The sequence below is a fragment of the Cydia splendana genome, chromosome 21 (genome assembly GCF_910591565.1).
Source record: "Cydia splendana chromosome 21, ilCydSple1.2, whole genome shotgun sequence".
Lineage (NCBI taxonomy): Eukaryota > Metazoa > Arthropoda > Insecta > Lepidoptera > Tortricidae > Cydia > Cydia splendana.
Window position 1 is genome coordinate 863,305 of NC_085980.1, and position 19,886 is coordinate 883,190.

The window sequence follows — 19,886 nt, forward strand, 5'->3', positions numbered from 1 at the left end:
TAATTTGTTTAGAACCATAGATTAACTTATACATACTAGGCCTTAAACAGTTTCTTGAGAAGTTTTCGCTATGACATTGATGCATCAAGGCGGTTTGTTTACAGGTGGCCTACCGCGAAACGCGAAAATCGAAATTTCTTTATCTGCCTCTCTATCGATGGAATAAGCAAGAGTGATAGAGAGACAGAAACCGAACTTTCGACTGTAGTGTTTCACGGTAGGCCATGTGATTGACCTAATGACGCATGATGTGTCATTGATGATGTCAATGAGGTTTGTTTACTGTATGTGCTAGTGGTGCCACCTACGCCGAGCTTTGCCTAGTATTCCCTATTCAGAGAGACATTCCGGCTGTGTGAGGCCGGCTTTAGAGTTGGGAGTTTTATTGCGTAGATTCGCTTCTTATTAAACCGGTCGCAGATCTTTGGAGTGAAATGTGATTCTAATCTTGAGATTTTATTCGGATAATGTTTTATCGCAGCGATAATGCCGTTAAATTATATTGGATTTCTGTACAAAATGTACAAATCTGGATGACTTACAACATTTACTGTTAAGTGACACAAGCTTTTAGGTTTGAAGAATGTTTGATTTGATGATTTAAAATGTTTTTTTTAAGCCTTTATGAGGCAGAGGAAATATATTTCTCACCTGATTTTGAACTTTATTTTTAAAGTTAAGTATAGGGTTTAATTATGCATAATTTTAATTTCTGACAACCGTATGCCTTATAAAGGGTTAACTGGTTAAGTTGTGTTAATAGTTGAAGAATATAATAAAAATCGGGCAAGTGCGAGTCGGACTCGCGCACGAAGGGTTCCGTACCATATAAAAAAAAAAACCAAAAAAAAAGCAAAAAAAAACGGTCACCCATCCAAGTACTGACCACTCCCGACGTTACTTAACTTTGGTCAAAAATCACGTTTGTTGTATGGGAGCCCCATTTAAATCTTTATTTTATTCTGTTTTTAGTATTTGTTGTTATAGCGGCAACAGAAATACATCATCTGTGAAAATTTCAACTGTCTAGCTATCACGGTTCGTGAGATACAGCCTGGTGACAGACGGACGGACGGACGGACAGCGAAGTCTTAGTAATAGGGTCCCGTTTTACCCTTTGGGTACGGAACCCTAAAAAAAGCGGACAAGTGCGAGTCGGACTCGCCCACCGAGGGTTCCGTACTTTTTAGTATTTGTTGTTATAGCGGCAACAGAAATACATCATCTGTGAAAATTTCAACTGCCTAGCTATCACGGTTCATGAGATACAGCCTGGTGACAGACAGACGGACGGACGGACGGACAGCGAAGTCTTAGTAATAGGGTCCCGTTTTTACCCTTTGGGTACGGAACCCTAAAAAGAGAGGCAGAGGAAGACCAAGACGTGCGTTTCTGGACCCAGCCAAAGAGAAAATCAACTTAGTGACGTATCAGGAGCTCAAAACAGTGTCAGAGAGAACGGAATGGCGGTTACTCCAGGCTCTAAAGAATTATGATGATGATGATGAATAGTTGACCTAAACCTAAATTCTTATTAAGGTTAAGAATCAAGCCAGAAACAAACAAGACTATTAGACTAAACCACTTTCAATTTTACTCTATTGTGCTTATTTCTTTCCAAAATCCGATTTAACCAGACTGGAGGTTAAAGGTAAATGTTCTAAAATAAGGACACCGTACACAATTGTTCTCGAAAATTGTTCGGTTAACTCGTTCAACCAACCCATTTTCAACCGGAAAAAATCTACTTAATTTAAACTTTACTCAGTTGGCATAAAGTCGCTTTTAGGTTTTAGAAATCGTGATGTTTTCAAAGTTTTTGGTAAATAGGTTTGTTTATAATAAGTTTTTAAGCAACAATTGACGAAAGTTGACCAAGGCTGGCATTCATTAGGGACACAAAAGAAATGTTTAAGGGGATTTTCGTTTTGTTATTATGGAGCTGCGGTAAAATAAGGCTGAGCATTCATATCATAATAAATGAGAGAAAATTTGAAATTTGCTTGTTGTCGCAGCCTATAACAGCAAGAAACTCAATAATTTAAACAGGGGTTACATCCCCGTATCCCTTAGTACATAATTATAATCTTAAAAATATAAGATTAGTTAGTTTAGAGTAGTTAGTTTATAAAAATAGAATAAAAAAATGAGCACTAGCTCACTCACACTCACACTTAATATTTAATACTATTTATTGCAAACCTTATTCAGTTTAAATATTATGTACGGTCAGTATGATTTTGTATCTTGTCACAGTGGCAATAGTATGAGGCCCCTAGCTACTTTGATATTGATTGTCACTGTGACAAGATACGAAATGGTACGGTACGGATATTATTATTTTTGACTGTACAGTTAGACGTAAAAAAACAGCTTTGGAACATAACTTCTTTTTAACATACCTACTAATATTTACCGACTGTGTCATAACTGTGTCAAAATCGGAATCTCCCTAGCCTTTTTGGTTTTGAAGAATCTCATGTTCAAAATACTTAACAGATAATTTGTGAACCTCACATTGACTAAAATTATTTACGTAATTCACTTATAAAATATGCAAAACCAAACGCCTAACTTAATTTCTAAACTAACAATATGACCAAATAGTTTTCAAACCCAACAGCTGTTTAGAACTTAAGGGTGCAGGCGTATTCAGACTTTAAAAACATTATGTTGATTATATTCTGAACAGACATACAAAAGATAGCTTAAAAAATCATTCAAGGCCTAAATCGATCAAATTGGAAATACATTATTTGTATATTTTGATTCTTGAAATTAATTGTGTAGGTACCTACTAGGTTCAAGGAATTTATTTTCAGTACCATTTCGTACCTCGTCACAATACAATACAATACAAGTGAGGTCCGTAGCGACTTTTATAATATTGCTAGTCACTGTGACAAGGTACGAAATGCTTCACAAATAAAAAAAATTAAAATAAAATTTTGTAAAACAAAAAATAAATTCTGACTGTACAAAGTTACAAAGAAAGTACTAAATAGTTACCAAAAATAATTGTTGATTTTTCTTCCTGGTTTAAATTGCAGGTATAGATGTAAGATGAGGTGGCAAGAGGTGGCAAGTTTTCACAAAATTGAAAAAGAAATTTCAGAAAAATTTCACAGGACACTTTTCATTATGGAAATGGAGAAATTTCGAATCCCATACAAAAAATACATAAGATATTTCCGTTATTTTTGGAATCGACGAATCGACTTACAGTAGAAGTTGTAATTTATAGTCTAGATACCTACGAGTGTAGTAAATAAAGGTAGGGGACCCGCAGTAATTCCTCAGCCAGAAAAAACTTTACAGTATGATAAAGTTTCAATAAATAAAAAGTATTGTATACATTTCCAAAGAATAATAATAATAGAATTAAGGCGTAGGGATGTGACGACCCCATCGCCCGCTGGTTTTACCAGTGCAATCAGTCAACGCAGGGCAGCTTGTGGCGAGCTGTTGGGGATTAGCGACCTCACGTACCCGAGTGCTCCTGGAGAGTTCTGTTACCCGCAAGGAGGGTGGGTGGGACAGGATTCTCTGCCTCTGGCTTGCCTTAGCCGGCCGGCCAGAGTGGAGTCGTTAGAGCTATAAGCTCCAGGGGTGGAAGTGAAATATGCATAAGACGCGAGTTGGCACAGTGGCTGTTAACAGCCACTGGGTAGAAAGCGGCGCACACCTCTCGACACCCCTGAGCCGCTCACACCGGTGTTGCCCTTGAGCCATCCTAGATGTCGCTTTTTGTGGGGGCCCATCTTGTGAGGGCGAGTCACCGTCTGCCGGAAATAAAATTGCATACCGTTTTATTAGGCAGGCGTCCGGTTTTTTACCCCATAGCTCAGTTCTTAGTCCATCGCTTTCACCCAATAACCTAGTTCATTTTAGATTCCATCAACTCTCAATAGTCCTTACACCCTGGCGGGTGCTGCCTCTGCGTGCGTCCCATGACACGGGCAAGGGCAGCCTCCGCTCGGTGTACCCCTTACATTTCATTAAAGTGTCAAAAGGGCCTCTACGTGTTGGCTTCGGCTCCGCGCACGCCTCCCAAAGGTCCGGAACACCATTGTTCCGTGATGGGAAAGACATACATAGAATTAAAGTAAATACCTAAAGTCTTAAATCGTTAATATCTTTTTACGGAAAAATGCTCCGTTCAAAGTTTCTTCACCAGACATATTCATGTAACGTATTGCAACAATATATGAAATATCAAAAAAATATCCCAGCAGAAATACCAGTATTAATAAAATAAAATTTTTTGGCGTGTCTTGGACCGGAAAATTGCTCAGTCTAATTTTTTCACTGGAATGCCATTTTATTGCCGTTTTATACCTACAAAATGAAAATCTAAAAATTTTCCACTCTCAGTTTTTAATAGTTCTATAAGGTTTACTCGGCTAATTCCGAATGTCGAAAACTGTCGGATAATTCCGAAAAGAGACTTTTATTATGATGGAATTAAGGGTGATTTTCATCTGAATTTCGGAATTATCCGACAGTTTTCGACATTCGGAATTAGCCGAGTAAACCTTAATGCATACATTTCGATACGCATTTTTTTTGGATTTTTTTACCCACTGCGCCAAATTATATTCTAAGATCATATAAGAAGAAAAAAATGACAGAGCAATTTTCCGATGAAAATGAGCGTCAAAAAAATTAAGTATCATAAAAAAATATTCTCATGTTTGACAAAACTTTTAGATTTTTTTCTAGTATCACATACTGATACAAATAACTTATTTTGTAAAATAATTTTGGACTGAGGAATTACTCGGTTCAATATATAATCAGATTTGTGTTTTTACCTAACTTAGGAGTGTTTTTTTTTCGGATATTTATAATGTTAGTCTCGGCTCATACTATACAATAACCAAGCTAAATTTCATCGACTGACAAATTAATGCATGGGTCTCCATACAACAACTTGCTTCATTTACTACACTATACCCTGTGTAAATGAGAGCAAGATTCACTCAATATCAATTCAATATTTAGTATCATATTTTAAAAATCTGAATGCGCCTTAAGGGTCTGATTACAATCGTGAGATTTATTGATATTTGTTGTTAGTGCCCTTTGGCTATCTCACAAACTGTTGTAACTTTGCCCTATCTATAGTTTAGGTGTTTGGAAAACTTGTGATTTAGGCAAAGGGATGTTGCGAGGGGATTTGTAGGAAAAAGGGATATACCTATTTAGTGATGTTTTAGAAATGGATACAGTCAGGAGAATTGGAGCTGCCTAAATGAAATAGCTGAATATTATATGTAAAACCAAGAGGCATTTATAAACTACTAGCTTCTGCCTGCGACTTCGTCTGTGAGAATGATACGAGTGTGATTGGAAAAAACCTAATCGCAGTTACAATATTAAAGATATTTTTTTTTATTCATAATTTTTTTTATATGAATCACTCACGTAAGTTGTGACGCTTTCTTTATGTGTAAATTATAATATGCATGAGTTACCCGTTATGTGAAGGTAATTATGTAGATATTTCAAAACTCGCAGTATGCGCGTTTAATAATCAAATGAATAAATTTAAAACAATAACCATTAATTTGTTCTCTTTAGTAGCCTGTATCACATTTTAACTAAATAATACAGTATAACCCTGTTATACAATGTAACTAATATAAGCCACACAAACAAGGCAGTTTATAACTAAGCTAAAGTTGGTACACGTTGCATTTTGTTAGCTACACCTAATTATTTCATTTCAATAAGTTTTAATTAATCAACTTTATCTGGTGTGGTTAAAATTTTGGTAAAGCTTTTGAGAAAGTTTGTGATGTTTATTAATTATTTTATATGATGTAGTATAGGAAGGTACCTAAATAGGTTCTACCGCTGTTTCTGTTATATAACATATTTTATTAAAACAAGATGATTGCAGATTGCAGGTAAAGCAATTTATGACTAGTTTTTTTTTCAATTCAAATAAATGTTTGCAAACTAATGTATGCGTTATTTACCGGCACAGTTCGTATTTCAATCAATCCAGAGATTATTTTAATACATATATCAAAACAGTTTTAATTCAGCTTTATAAAAGTATTTGTACCTTAAAAATAATCTGGTGTTTTAAAGGGCTAAATAAAGGCATAAGGTGGTGGTACTGGTGCTCGACGCGGTCCCAGTACATGTCATCTTGAACCTTAAGTCATTGAGAGGTGCAGCAGGTCAACAGCAGGGTATCATCTATTGGGCATTAGCATGTCGAGCACTAGTACCACCACCTTATCTAAAGGACAAAAAATACACTGCGTAATTCAACATCGCGAATAGCAAGCTTTAAGAAGAACAATTGTCCGAATTAAAGGTTTAATAAAGAAAACAATGGCGGGTGGAGGGTGCTATGGCAATCATTTTTGATGATTTCAAGGAGAAATGTTAATTATTTAAAAAGTTATATAAGAGCATGAATTACTAAACTTGTTAAAGTAACCAAGGACTTAGCCAAGTTACTTTAGGCGGGTACACACACAAATATAAAATATCTTTAAGTATGATCCCGTTTAAGTATTTATTTTAAACTGATATCTGGAATTAGGAAGATAAACTGACATCAGTTTGGCAAAAATATTTTTATTGTGCGTATTTACGTAAAAATAAGATTGAAAAGGCATGTAAATAAACCTAATTAAAAAGCCACAAAAAGTAACATTTGTACAAATCGTAAAACACATGTACTTGCAACTGCAATCTAGATAACTACATTCAAGTATTATTTCTGCTGTTTCTCGGCTAAAACGTTCTCTGGCATAGTTTTAGCTTGAGTAAAAATTGGTGACATTTTTGCTAACATTAGGTATCCTAAACTTCATGAAGACAGACAAAACTTAGAACCTAATAAATTTGAGTAATGATGACACTAATTTCCAACTTGCTCGTGTAAAGAATAAAGGCGCCGTTGCTTTCTGCGCCATTGAACTAATAATTTCAAGTTACATCGACTTTTAGCATAGCCATAGCTTGCTTTTGATATAGCACATTTTATAATTTATCAGATTCTTGGTACTTACTCATCAACTGTTTTTAACAAGCTTTTATTAGGTCGACCTGTATGTAACTAACTTGTAATGGAATCTAAGGTAACTAATTTAACCATCTTCCAAGGATCGTAGCGTCATGATAATTGGCAGCTGTATGTAGTTCTGATGACAATACAATACAATAATATGGTATTGTCGAACTGATCTAATGATGTAGACAAGAGGTGGCCATAGGAACTCTGTGATGAAACAACGCAACCTAATTGTGTTAGGGGTTTTTAGAATTGTCTCGATGAGTATTAGTTGTCTGTCGTAAGAAAAGTACAGTCAGCGATAAAGCTTGTACCAAAAATGAAATTTTTGACAAATACTTATTATGTTTTGATCTGTTTCGAAAATCTGTTAGGTCAAGGAATTTAATTTCAGTACCATTTAGTACCTTGTCACAGTGACAATAGTATGAGGTCCCTAGCGACTTTCATATTGATTGTCACTGTTACAAGGTACGAAATGGTACTGAAATGTAATTCTTTAATTGACAGTCATCATTCATCAACGACTCATAAGTCATAATAAAATAAATCTGTCAAAAATTTTAAGTGTCACACGAACCCAAACATTTTAAATGACAGCTATTCCGTATAAAAATGAACCGTCATAGGGACCATCATTCCATTATTTAGGGTATATGTAGTTTATACTTTTTGCTATTTTTGTATGTGTACCATTAGGTATTTTTATTTCTCCTTTCTTTTATTTCTTCTCAACTTCTATCACTCACTGCATCATCTGCTCACATTACTTGTTTTTTTTTGCCGTGTCTCCACTACCCTAAGGTTGTCTGGAAGAGATCGCTCTTTAGCGATAAGACCGCCTGTTGTCTACCATTGTTTAAGTTATGCTTAATTTGTATGTCATGTTCTTTTCCCTCAGATACTTCGGACATGTGACGCGACGTGGAGAGCAGGCCATGGAGAGACTTGTTGTCCAGGGACGGGTCAATGCCTGTAGGTCAAGAGGACGTTCCCCAATGCGTTGGACGGATCAGATAAAAGCCCTTACCAACACCCCACTTAACACATGTGCCAGAGAAGCATCTGCCAGGAATCGTTCGTCGTTCAACGTGACCACGACTGCTCTGCCAACAGTATTGCGACGGAGAATATAGGTTCTTTTTCATATTGGTGAGCAATAAAGAATATTTGTATTGTATTGTATTGTATTGTATTGTATTGTATTGTATCATTCAACGCATGACGTATACAACCGAATTGTATGGCAGCAAATAGGTTAGCTCGTGATGTCTTTGATCGTTATAGTTTTACGCGAGTTTTAATAGATATAAATAAATAAATAATAAATAAACTTTATAGGACATTATTACACAAATTGACTAAGTCCCACAGTAAGCTCAATAAGGCTTGTTTTGTGGGTACTTAGACAACGATATACATATACAATATAAACATATTTATAAATACTTAAATACATAGAAAACACCCATTCTCCAGACTCTGGAACAAATATCTGTGTTCATCACACAAATAAATGCCCTTACCGGGATTCGAACCCAGGACCATCGGCTTGACAGGCAGGGTCACTACCCACTAGACCACACCGGTCGGTCAATAAATAAATAGATACAAATTACATTCTTTGTATAATACTTAGTTTTTTCGTCAGACTCCATGTTGCTAGTCTTTTCAACGCTTCTACGAATTAACCACCGACTATCACCATGCCAATTTGCATACAGATCGCACAGGCCAGAGAGGCTTAGGCTTTTTGGCACAAAAAATGCACTATTTTCGAGAAGTAAGCGAAATACGCTTGCCACCAACGATGAAAATATAGCTTCATTATACTGGAAATTTAGACACTGCATTTTTATGTAGTTTTTTTTTATATCCCGTTATAGTGTCCCACTGCTGGGCAAAGGCCTCTCCCCTAGATTTCCACAACTCCCGTTGTTTGTGCTTTTTCCAGCCAGTTACTGATGAAGGCGTCTAAGGGCCAGTTGCACCAACCACAGTTAACAGACTGATCAACATCACGCAGCAGAGATCTATGAAATATCCCATACAATAAAATTTAGCGAAGGCTTTAACGGTGACAGACGGTTTGGTGCAACCGACCCTTAGTCGTCCCGCCATCTCCGTCTGGGCCTGCCACGTCCGCGCTTATTTTGCGGCATCCACTTGGTGGCTTTACTAGCCCACCTATCCGGATGCATGCGGCAGACGTGACCCGCCCAGTCCCACTTCAACCTGGCGGTCTTCTTTTGTTTAACCACGAATTTTATTTTCATAAGTACAGTCAAGTGCAAAAATATGGGTGCATATTATTATTACTTACTCAAATGTCCTATATATAGTTCTTAATTCTCTGACATAAGCTATGGGACATATTTTTGAGTATGATGCGTGCACCCATATTTTTACACTTGACTGTACCTAATAGGTACTTAAAACGATTTTCCAGAGTAGAGTAAGACCAAGCTAAGTTAGCAGCGATTTTGATAACCCAGACGGTCCAAGTGTTATTTTAAACGTGGATCTTCTATGATATTATGTCGTTTAAATAGGTGTAGTTATAATGATTCGGTCAAATTGTGTTTATTGAAAAACAAATTATAGCCAGCATTTGATGAATGTAGTATGATACCTTTGGGTATGGTGCTTTACGCACACTAGTGTCCCATCCCCTCCCCCTGACGCTACACCCCCTTTTAGCATGAAATATGTGTGCGTAAAGCACCATACCCAAAGGTATCATACTACATTCATTGAATGCTGGCTATAATTTGTTTGTCTTTCCCATACATTAGAACACAACTTGACCGAATCATAATGTCAACGACAATATTACTTTAAAATATTATATTAGTCAAGGTTTAGTATCAATAAATAGGTTGTGGTATTAAAATTATTCTTCTATTTAAAACATATCCTGCTTTTGAAATATTTCAATTCGTATCGCTGCAGCAAACTCACATAGAAACATATTTCATTTTCACCTACATTTTTAGTCAAAAAATAAAACTACGCATTTCCTTTGTTTCCATTAAAACATTTGAATTTGTGCCATGCCCGAGATTTCATAAGTACTAGAAACTTAAAACCTAAATTACGTTATATAAAAACTATAAAAACATGTGCAGTTTTAACTCGACCCGCTTACAGTAAATGTAATTACGTGTTTTAAATGAGAATAAAACATTTTGAATACCGCATTAAAAAGAGGAATAAAGAGAAATTTAATTCGAAAATGCAGGTTTTAGAGAGAGCACGGGGCATGTGGCTAATTAGAGCTACTAATTTAATGTGTTAGTTTAAACTCAAGTGGGGTCAAGGCATGAGCGATAGCGGGGCGGAAAAATAACTAATGATCACCAGGTTAAAACCTAGCCGGTAAATATCAAACACAAACTTACACAGATTGTGGGAATTAGGCCACATACCTATTTATAAAGGTAAATATAGGGGAAGGCCCGTAACCACGGACGGCATATAATGCCGGACACACGTATAAGTAGTACGTGAAAACAAGCGTCCTCAGCATCTTTGCTGCACCCGTCATGAAATTGATTGATTTGATTCGTTAAGCCGACCACTGACTAACAGGCAGACAGACTGTCAGTTAGAACAAAAATTTGACAGCTCCGAACAACTGACAGGCCGATATCGTCCGGCGGACTGGTAATCAGTGGGCCCCATTATGGATATGATCTGTCAATGTCAAAAGAGACTTTACTGGTTGAAGAAATGTCTAAAGCTGTAGCGGGTTTATACTACAAGCTTGTATTTATTATTATATTATTATTTATTATTTATAATTATTCGTTGGTTTATTCGCTACATACGTTAAATTGAACCTTAGGTTAACGCTATGGCCGGATCTGTGTGTAAGTAATTTGTTGTTTGAACGCTTCGTTTTTGATTGATTTCATATTAGAGCTTTTTTTTAATGCAGGAGAACACTTGAAGGGATGTTTACAAAAACAACATAACTACATTAGACAATATTTCACAGGAGATCGATAAAACAAAATTTTTCTTTAAATAATAATGAGTAAAGCTTGATTTTCACGGACGATAAAGATATAATTATGGCCACAAAGTTAGGAATGATAAATGTTTAAAATAACGTTCATTTCGATTTATTTTGTAATGTTTTACAATTACTATTTTCCTCGCGATGGTGTGATGAAAAATGTGGTGTTTCACTTGGTAGCACAGTTTGTTTAACCCTCGTGCCTTGAAACCCACGCAACGCTCCCAACTTTTCCACAATTTCTTCACTTTTCCAATTCCACATTTCGAACCACTCCTTACGCTCGCGGTTCAATTTTGGTATCTTTCGCTTGCTCAGGTATCAATATTAGCAAAAGAGGTTAAACAACAATTTTGCCCCCTTGTAAAACAAATAACTATAATCAGTGAAACAAATAGTGCCTTAATAGTGTTATTATAACAACAACACTGACTTACTTGGCTGGCGCCATGACCCAAAATGAGTCTTGACCTCCAACACAAGACACACCACTTTGCTCGGTCCAGCCGGCCTAGCCAAGGTGGCAATCGCTATCGCTACGACAACGAAACACTTTGTGTCTCTCTATTACTCTTCCATATTAGTGCGACAGTGACAGTTGCGTTTCGGTCGCTACGGAGCGAGCGATTGGCATGTTGGCTACGCGGCCAGAGCGGTATTACGATCTGTCTCCACTCTATCTAATACGCCCAACGACAACATAAATTAACAATACAAATTAATAACAACAACACAAATGTCTAACAAATCTAATCTAACGAGTTACATGCTCAAATAGCGCCCGACCATTACCCAAACCGCAGTCGATGGTAAATCTTGAAGTTCGGTCACATGATAGCTTAATTAGGCTAACTCGGGTTATAGTTTATTCGAGTTACTTAATTAGCGGGTTTCATATTATTTATCTATAACATATACAGTGTGGAAAGATAACTCGGGCCCTGGAGGGAAACTACCTTAAATCCTTAAGCTGGCTCATTTTACTTAAAGGAGACATTCCTTTATTATTAAAAAGAAACAAAACTGCATTTAAAGATTTTTCTGTTTTTCTTCAATTTGGCTTGTCTAAAAAAATCTTGAGTACTAAATATTACATTTTATGGATATTTTATACGACAGACGAGTGTAAGACCTAATGTTTCTTGGAGAAATGTTATCATTAACATTAACTGTATCGACTAGTAGAATAAAATTGCGAGTGTTTATTTTTTTGAATTTTTAGTCGGTTCGTGTCCCGGGCGAGGCAAGCGAGTTTTAGAAAATCTTTGAATGCAGTTCTGTTTCTTTTTAAACATAAAGGAATGTCTCCTTTAAGTAAAATGAGCCAGCTTAAGGATTTAAGGTAGTTTCCCTCCAGGGCCCGACTTATCTTTCCACACTGTATACCTCTATTAGGTAGTAGAGTATTTTAACTACCCCTAGGGGTATTCTAACTGACCCTAGGGCTGGCTCATTCTTAGACCAAAGAATAGGCATCTTACAATTACCCTAGTGCGGTAATTAGCACAATACGTGCCTAATTGCCAATGTCGAAAATTTAAATTTTAATACGTGCGTACAAAAGTTGTATAATACACGTGCGAAAATATAAATATGAAATATGAAAATATGTATCTTTTGCTTGTAACGTTTCATTATGTATCGAAAAATATTCAGTTTCTGGCATCATTCAGATAATAACACTAATTAGTAATTGCAACTGTCAACATACAGGGTGTGAATCGCATAATGTCCTCTTTATCGCCGCTTCCTCTAATTTAGCATTCTGTATGAAATGCTAATGTTACTAACTACCTTTCAAAGCAATTAAGCTGTGGTACGGACTACGAGATGGAGCGGATTTGCTGATGAGCGAAATTTGTGCATTCGAAATTCAAATGCGGGTTAGGAATTTATGATGTAGATGCAGTTGGTCTACGAGTTAAACATATAAAAATATATGAATGCCGTTTAATGTGTTTCAGTACCTTGTTTGATATGCTTAAAATAGGACACTTTAACAAAATTTAACAATATTGAGAAAAATAAAATATGCTTCCACTACATAATTGTAATTATAAATAATAAAAAAGGATCAATTTGTAGGGAATTTCAATTAACTTGGAGTAATGTATCTGATTGATTTTCTCAGTGAACAGTGAAAATATCCAGAAGATGTATTTTCAGCTCCAACCCCATCCTGGCTACTATAGCGGGCCGATACGATCGACTCACCTATACGCGGCATTTTGAGTGTGTCTTAACCGCTACTAGGTGATTATTATTGTTATTGCTGTCTGTGTTTGTTTGTCGCTTTCTGCCTTTGTTCCACTAACACTTAGTTTTTAATCTTAATTGTTACTAACCATTATGGGCCATTGTTGTCTTTTAAATAAATAAATTGAATTGAATTGTATTTTAGGCTAATCACTTATATCTGGTTTTCCCTTACTTTTGTACATTGCATCCACATAGTCCATTTACTGAGCGCCACCTAGTCCATCTACTGGGCCTGTACTGAAAATATACCAACACCTGAGTGAGGACCATCTCTTAATTTTGTGTCATTATTTTAGTTAGTTTTAAGTTTATGTTATTGTGGTAATAAAGATATTTGAATTTCTTTCTTTCTTTCTTGACAAGTACCTACTAATGCGAGAGAAACGCTGGCACTAATATATTAGTACAAGCGGGATGCATCGGCAGATGAGAAAAAAAAAACATACCTAATTATTAAATTTGAGTTAGCTTCCAACACTTATGCCTTTTGTAATAAGGTTTACCGATGGACAGTTAACAGTGTGGGCGATGGTACTATCTGAGCGACTTTCCTATCAAGGCAAATTGATATTGATATCAGATTGACGTTTTTAAACAAGCCCAAGCGTATTTTCCCCTGAAAATAATTCCGCTCTCGCCTCAGCTGGTCCCTTGTACCATTTTTGCACACGTAGCTGTTAGGTTAGAATTAGCATATTTAATCGTAAATGCAAGTTTTCAAATAATCGAGAGTGTGATATTGGAATCGCATAGATATGCTAATTTATTGCTTTCGTGAGATGTTTAATCATAATTGTTAGTTAATATCGTCAACAGTAGATTTTTTCAATAAAGAGTATTGTATTGTATTATATTGTGTTGCACTTTATAGTACAAACTATGATTCTGTGTTTGGCCTGTAGGTTGACTATTCGTGAATGCCTTGAATCATGTAGGTACCTATATATCGTCACTACTTTGTTAAAACGCAGTAACTCTGTATGCATGCGTTTTATTTTTATTGACAGAACGAGATACGAGTTTTTTTCAAAGTAGTCACCTTTTGTAATTAGTAATATGCTAGCTAGATGACAAGTTATTTATGGTATCCATCGATCCTGTTTGATTGGAAACAAACCGGATAGACTCCATTAAAAAACTTGTCATCTAGTCTATTGTCTCTAATGTTGATACATGTAACCGATTCACCCTGTATAGTTGACTCCTACGACCGCATACCAGTGGTCTCTGTAATTAAAGCGCCCCTAGCACAGACTACCTCTGATAGACTTAGCTTTACAGGGAGGTTTAGGGATTATACTGAGCCACTTTTACTATGGGACAAACCTCGAAATCGCGAAAAAAAATTTGGCTGTTTCATACATTTTGGCTGGTCGATTTTCTATGGGAGGGTACATTTTATTTACGCGATTTCGCATAGTAAAAGTTGTTCAGTATTAATCCCAAAACCTCACTGGCAACGGGAATGCACTTATGTTTTAGCCACCCTGTGTATAATATCCGTCGCTGACTGTATGGTAATGCCGTGTGTGATGATCACTTGCTTCATCTAGTAGATTGCGATCTGTGTCCGACCACAAAACTGATCAATTCGTTGGTCATGTTTGCTAACCACCAAAACAACTGAACTTAAATTAGTTTTATATCAACTATGGAACGAATCCGATTAGGTATGTTGTTCAATATTGTGGTTTGTGTTATTTTTAAATAAAATTAATCCACTTTAATATTATATACCATGAATTGATACAAAATGCAAGTTAGTTGACGTCAAATATATGCCTTACAGTTAAAATATTTTGCCTTAGGTACTAATTAGAATAAATATAAATCCTCCCTCAGTAAAAACAAGGATGTAAGTAGGTACTTAACAAACTTACATGTATTTTTTTTTCTCGATTTAACTAGCAAGTGTCAGTTAAAATAATAGTTCAGTAACTTTCGGTTTATTTGATTGCTTTGGATAATACTTATTGTTTTTTTTTTTTGTATTTCATTAAGTACGAGTAATTCCCTTTGAGCATAGATTTAGATTTAGATTTAGATTTATTTATTTCATAATATGAAATTACAATATAAATTATTTTACACTAATCTATACGAATTTATATTATGATCGTCAAGTAGGAAAATAAGAATTGATTATATCTGCTTTAATTTACTAGTGGAAACTGTTTTGGCTTGTGTTTTATTAATATTAATTAATAGTGTGTCAAGATTGACAGCTGGTTATTTCCCTATAAAATAAAATTTAACCTATTATATTATAGGATAATTATACGCAGGATATTATTTATAGTTATATATATATATATTAATATATTATATTAAATACAAACATAGAAAACATTCATTAATCAGGAACAAATATTTGTGATAAGTACACAAATATATGCCCTTATCGGGATTTGAACTTGAGACCTCATGCTTTTTAGGCAGGGTCACTACCTACTAGGCTACCTAATAGGAGGCCGTAAAAACCTGTGCCTAAGCACAAAAATAAACATAAATCAAGACATTTAATAAAATAAATTAATTTGTTCACAAGTTGTAATATCTTTTTTTTTTATCACGTCAGTGGCAAACAAGCATACGGCTCGTCTGATGGTAAGGAGTCACCGTAGCCTAGCGTATGGACGCCTGCAACTCCAGAGGTGTTACATGCGCGTTGCTGACCCTTTAAAATCCTGTACACTCCTTTTTTGAAGAACCCCATTATCGAACGAGCGAGCGAAGCGAACGAAGTTCTTACATTCGACTTGGGACACGCGGCTGACTAGCGGCACGTCCCGGCATTTCGATGTTTTTAAGCTGAACTATCAGAGGATAGTATGATACTCAAGAACTTAAGTAAATTTGTTCAAATTTAAATGAAATTGGGTAAACGTGTAGTTGAGGGCATTATATTTTAGTCATTAAATTATGAGCAGGCTCGATCAAGGAGTTATTGAGCTAGAAGAGCTTAGAAGGCTAAAAAGCTATTTGTGAGGGGTCTGGCTATTCTGGTCATCTTTTTGCAAGAAAGTATGGTCGAGTTTGGTATCAAATGAAAGTGCTCGGCTTGCACTTTTATAATATCGTTTTTAAATTGACCATTTTGAAATAATTAGCAAGATTAAAATAAACATAATATAGGTATTTGACAGCAAATATTTCGGCTTACCACAGATACAGTATCAGTTAAGGGCTCCACATACCTTGTAATATATCCACGCGATTTTTGATCCATTGCCGCCTATAGTGGGACATAAAATAGTAGAAATTAAATAAAATGGAACTCTAAAATTTCCATACTATAGTCGGTCAAACAAGTTTGTCAGTAGAAAAAGGCGCGATATTCAAATTTTGTACACTGTTAAAAATTATGTAATTTTACATGCAAAAAATTACATAATCCTGTAAAATTCCCGAAAAATCTGGGAAATTTACGGAAAAATATGACATTTTACGTAATTCTCGTAAATTTTTACGAGACAGTGTATGGGACGATAACCCTTCGCTTCTACATTTTATAACCGCTTTTTTCTACTGACGGAAATGGCTTGACAGACTATAAATTGTTGCCATTTTACGTCAAAAATGTGACAGCGACGTAGAAAGTGGCGCCCTCATTTATTAACCGACTTCCAAATCTCAAAAGGAGGAGATTCGATTGTGATTTTTTTAAATGTTTGTTACTCCATATCCATATCTCCGTCATTACTGGACCGATTTTAAAAATTATTTTTTTGATTGTATGTATATGCATACAGATTGGTCCCGTTTTTGTCAAAACCCTGATTTTTGTATTTCCATCAGAAAATCAAGCATTTTCATTAAAAACTGTCGCATTTGATGAAGTGGAACTGCTGATGATGATCAGAACGGAACTCTTCAACGACGCATAGTTCACGTTTGGCGATTTGTCCTCTTAGTTATGTTTGTTAAGCAAGTTAATTTTTAAGCCACATTTTTGTCAAGCTCGAGGTCTGATGATGGTATCCATGAGGAATCGAGGGAACTCCTCAAATCTTAAAGGCATGCGTATAGAAATTTGTGTATTTTCATCAGAAAATCAAGAATTTACATTAAAAACTGTCGCATTTGATGTAGTGGAACTGCTGATGATGATCTTCAATGACTACAAGTTTGGCGATTTCGAATTTCGATTTTGACGGGGCTGGCCCTGGAGCCAGACCTGACCCGGATCCGGGCTCTTATCTGGACCTGAATCCGGACCTGGACCCGGACTTGGACCTGGACTTGGACCTGGACCAAGACCTAGACCTGGTCCTGGACCCGGAACTGGACCCGGACCCGGACTCGGACCCGGACTCGGACCTTGACCTGGAAAACCACTGATACCTAAGCTAAAACCACTATGATTACCTACCATAAAATGTAGGTATAATGATGCCAAACTTACTAGCCCCTCCCGCTCAAACCCCCGTACACCGCACCGCACGCGCCGTTAAGTGGGTTAGGTTAGGTTTGAACTGCGATCCTCACAGAGCCGAAAAAAAGTGGGTTAGGTTAGAAGTGCGACCCTTACAGAAACGAAATACTACCTACTAGAAAAGTGGGTGGTTTCACCTCCTTTTCTACATAGTGCACCATCTATGTACAATAATCTTTCACCGGCCCCCATAGAAGTCGGTTTTTTTTCTTGAAAATTATTTTCTACTATTTTATGTCGAACTATACGAGTAAGTAGGTGCAACAAAGTCAATCGCTCTATATAATTTTTGGCAAACCGCGAGTTCTCAGTTCGGGGCGAACTACTAGTTATAGACCCTCGGGAAAACCTCGACAGGGAGCTCATTCCACAGCCGGAGGAAATTCCTCTTAAGGTGTCCACAAATTACCAGTTCGCCGGACGATATCAGCCTGTAAGTTGTTCGGAACTGTCACCTTTTGCTATTAACTGACAGGCCGATATCGTCCAGCGGACTGGTAATCTGTGGGCCCTTTTAAACCATACAGTGCGCGACTATTTAGGCTCTAAGGTGTGAGGATGAAAGTTCATCTTTCTCTCACCTTTTCATGCTATAAATTGTTTTATAAAACAAATGAATTCTTACCAATAATAAACAATAAATTGTTTGTAAATAAATCGTGACCTAACATCATGCATTTAATAAACAAATATCTCAACGTCGTACCTACATGAATCAGTGTTACGTAAATACTCGTGAGAAAGACACATGTATAAGAATAAGAGTATTTAATTTAATGTTTTAAAATAAAATAAAACAACAGTACCCCAAGTGTAAATTTCATTCGATAACGTGACAAGCGTTCGCGTTATGTCTATTTTTGTATGGGATTTTGAAGTTTTTGAACAGCGCCAAGCGGGACGTTTTGGAAACTCAATATCGCATACTAAATGACACTTAACGCAAACGCGTACGTACGAAATTTACACTAGGGATACTGTTTATTTGGAAGTTTGGAACTAATAATTTTAATCTTTGGATTCTTTGGCCTCATCAGGTAAGAATTTGATCAGTGTTCACTGACTACTGCTCTGCACCTTACTACCTACTATTTGTATTGGAACACTTCACTTGACAATTTAATAAGATTTGTTAGACCAGCGATTCTCAAACTTTTTTGGTGAATGCGAAATATTTGACGGAGCTCCAAATTAACATTTTTCTTACCTCACTGTGGACCAGATATACCTATAGAAAGCTAGTTTTTTTTCTTATTATTACAAATATTCTCGCGGAGCGAGGGTTTGCACTTGCAGCCCACTTTGATACTGGCTGTGTTAGACCGTTTTCTCAAAGGCATATTTTCGTTGCAGCAAATTTTCCTAATACTCGTAGAGTTGTATATGTATGTATGTTTAATAAAGAAATATTTTTTTAAACAAATCGGAAATTGAATACCGTTATTGAATGAGACAGCATTTTTTTCTCATCATAATTAGCTATTTATTTCTTGTATTTAAAAAAACGCACCTGCTTAATTTTAATTAAGTAAAGTGCTTAAATTCAAACACAGAATCTAGCAAAATTTAATATTTCAAGCTTCGAAAGTCAGCCCTGCTTTTTCCTGGAATTACTATTAAGAATTTATACATCATAGTATCTTCATCATTGTAAAACCATTCTTATTGCTAAGAAAATAGAGTTGCTTTGAGGTTGCATGTATTCTGTTTCTCCATTACTGCAAAGTGCATAGACGTTTTCCGACCACTTAAACATGCGCTAAAGAATTATCCTTCAGCGAGTTGTAGTAGAGGAACGAAAAACGCCTTTGTAAGGGTTATAACCAGTTCAAAATTCGAATAGAAGACGAATTTTAATAGCTCTGAAATATGTACATTATTTCTTTACAGTGGTACGGTTACAGTAAGAACATACCTATTTGTTATGAACTCATGAATGTTCCGTGAATATTTTTTATTTTGTTTTCAAAACGGCTTTCAAAAATCCATATTTTGGTTATTTGGGCACTTTTATTAAAATATTTTCAGTTGGTAATTTTTTTAGCCCAGGAATCCAAGCATGTTGATCTAGTTTTGAAAATTTCGTTCCACGATAATATGCACAGAGTTAACATTTCTCATGTTTAGGAACCATT

General features: G+C 36.0%; 1 protein-coding gene across 2 annotated transcripts in view; it reads right to left on the reverse strand.

Annotated features, from left to right (window-relative positions):
* LOC134801122 (alpha-2 adrenergic receptor) overlaps window positions 1-19,886 on the reverse strand; it is a 670,379-nt gene that overhangs the window by 52,676 nt on the left and 597,817 nt on the right. The gene's annotated exons all lie outside the window — the stretch shown is intronic.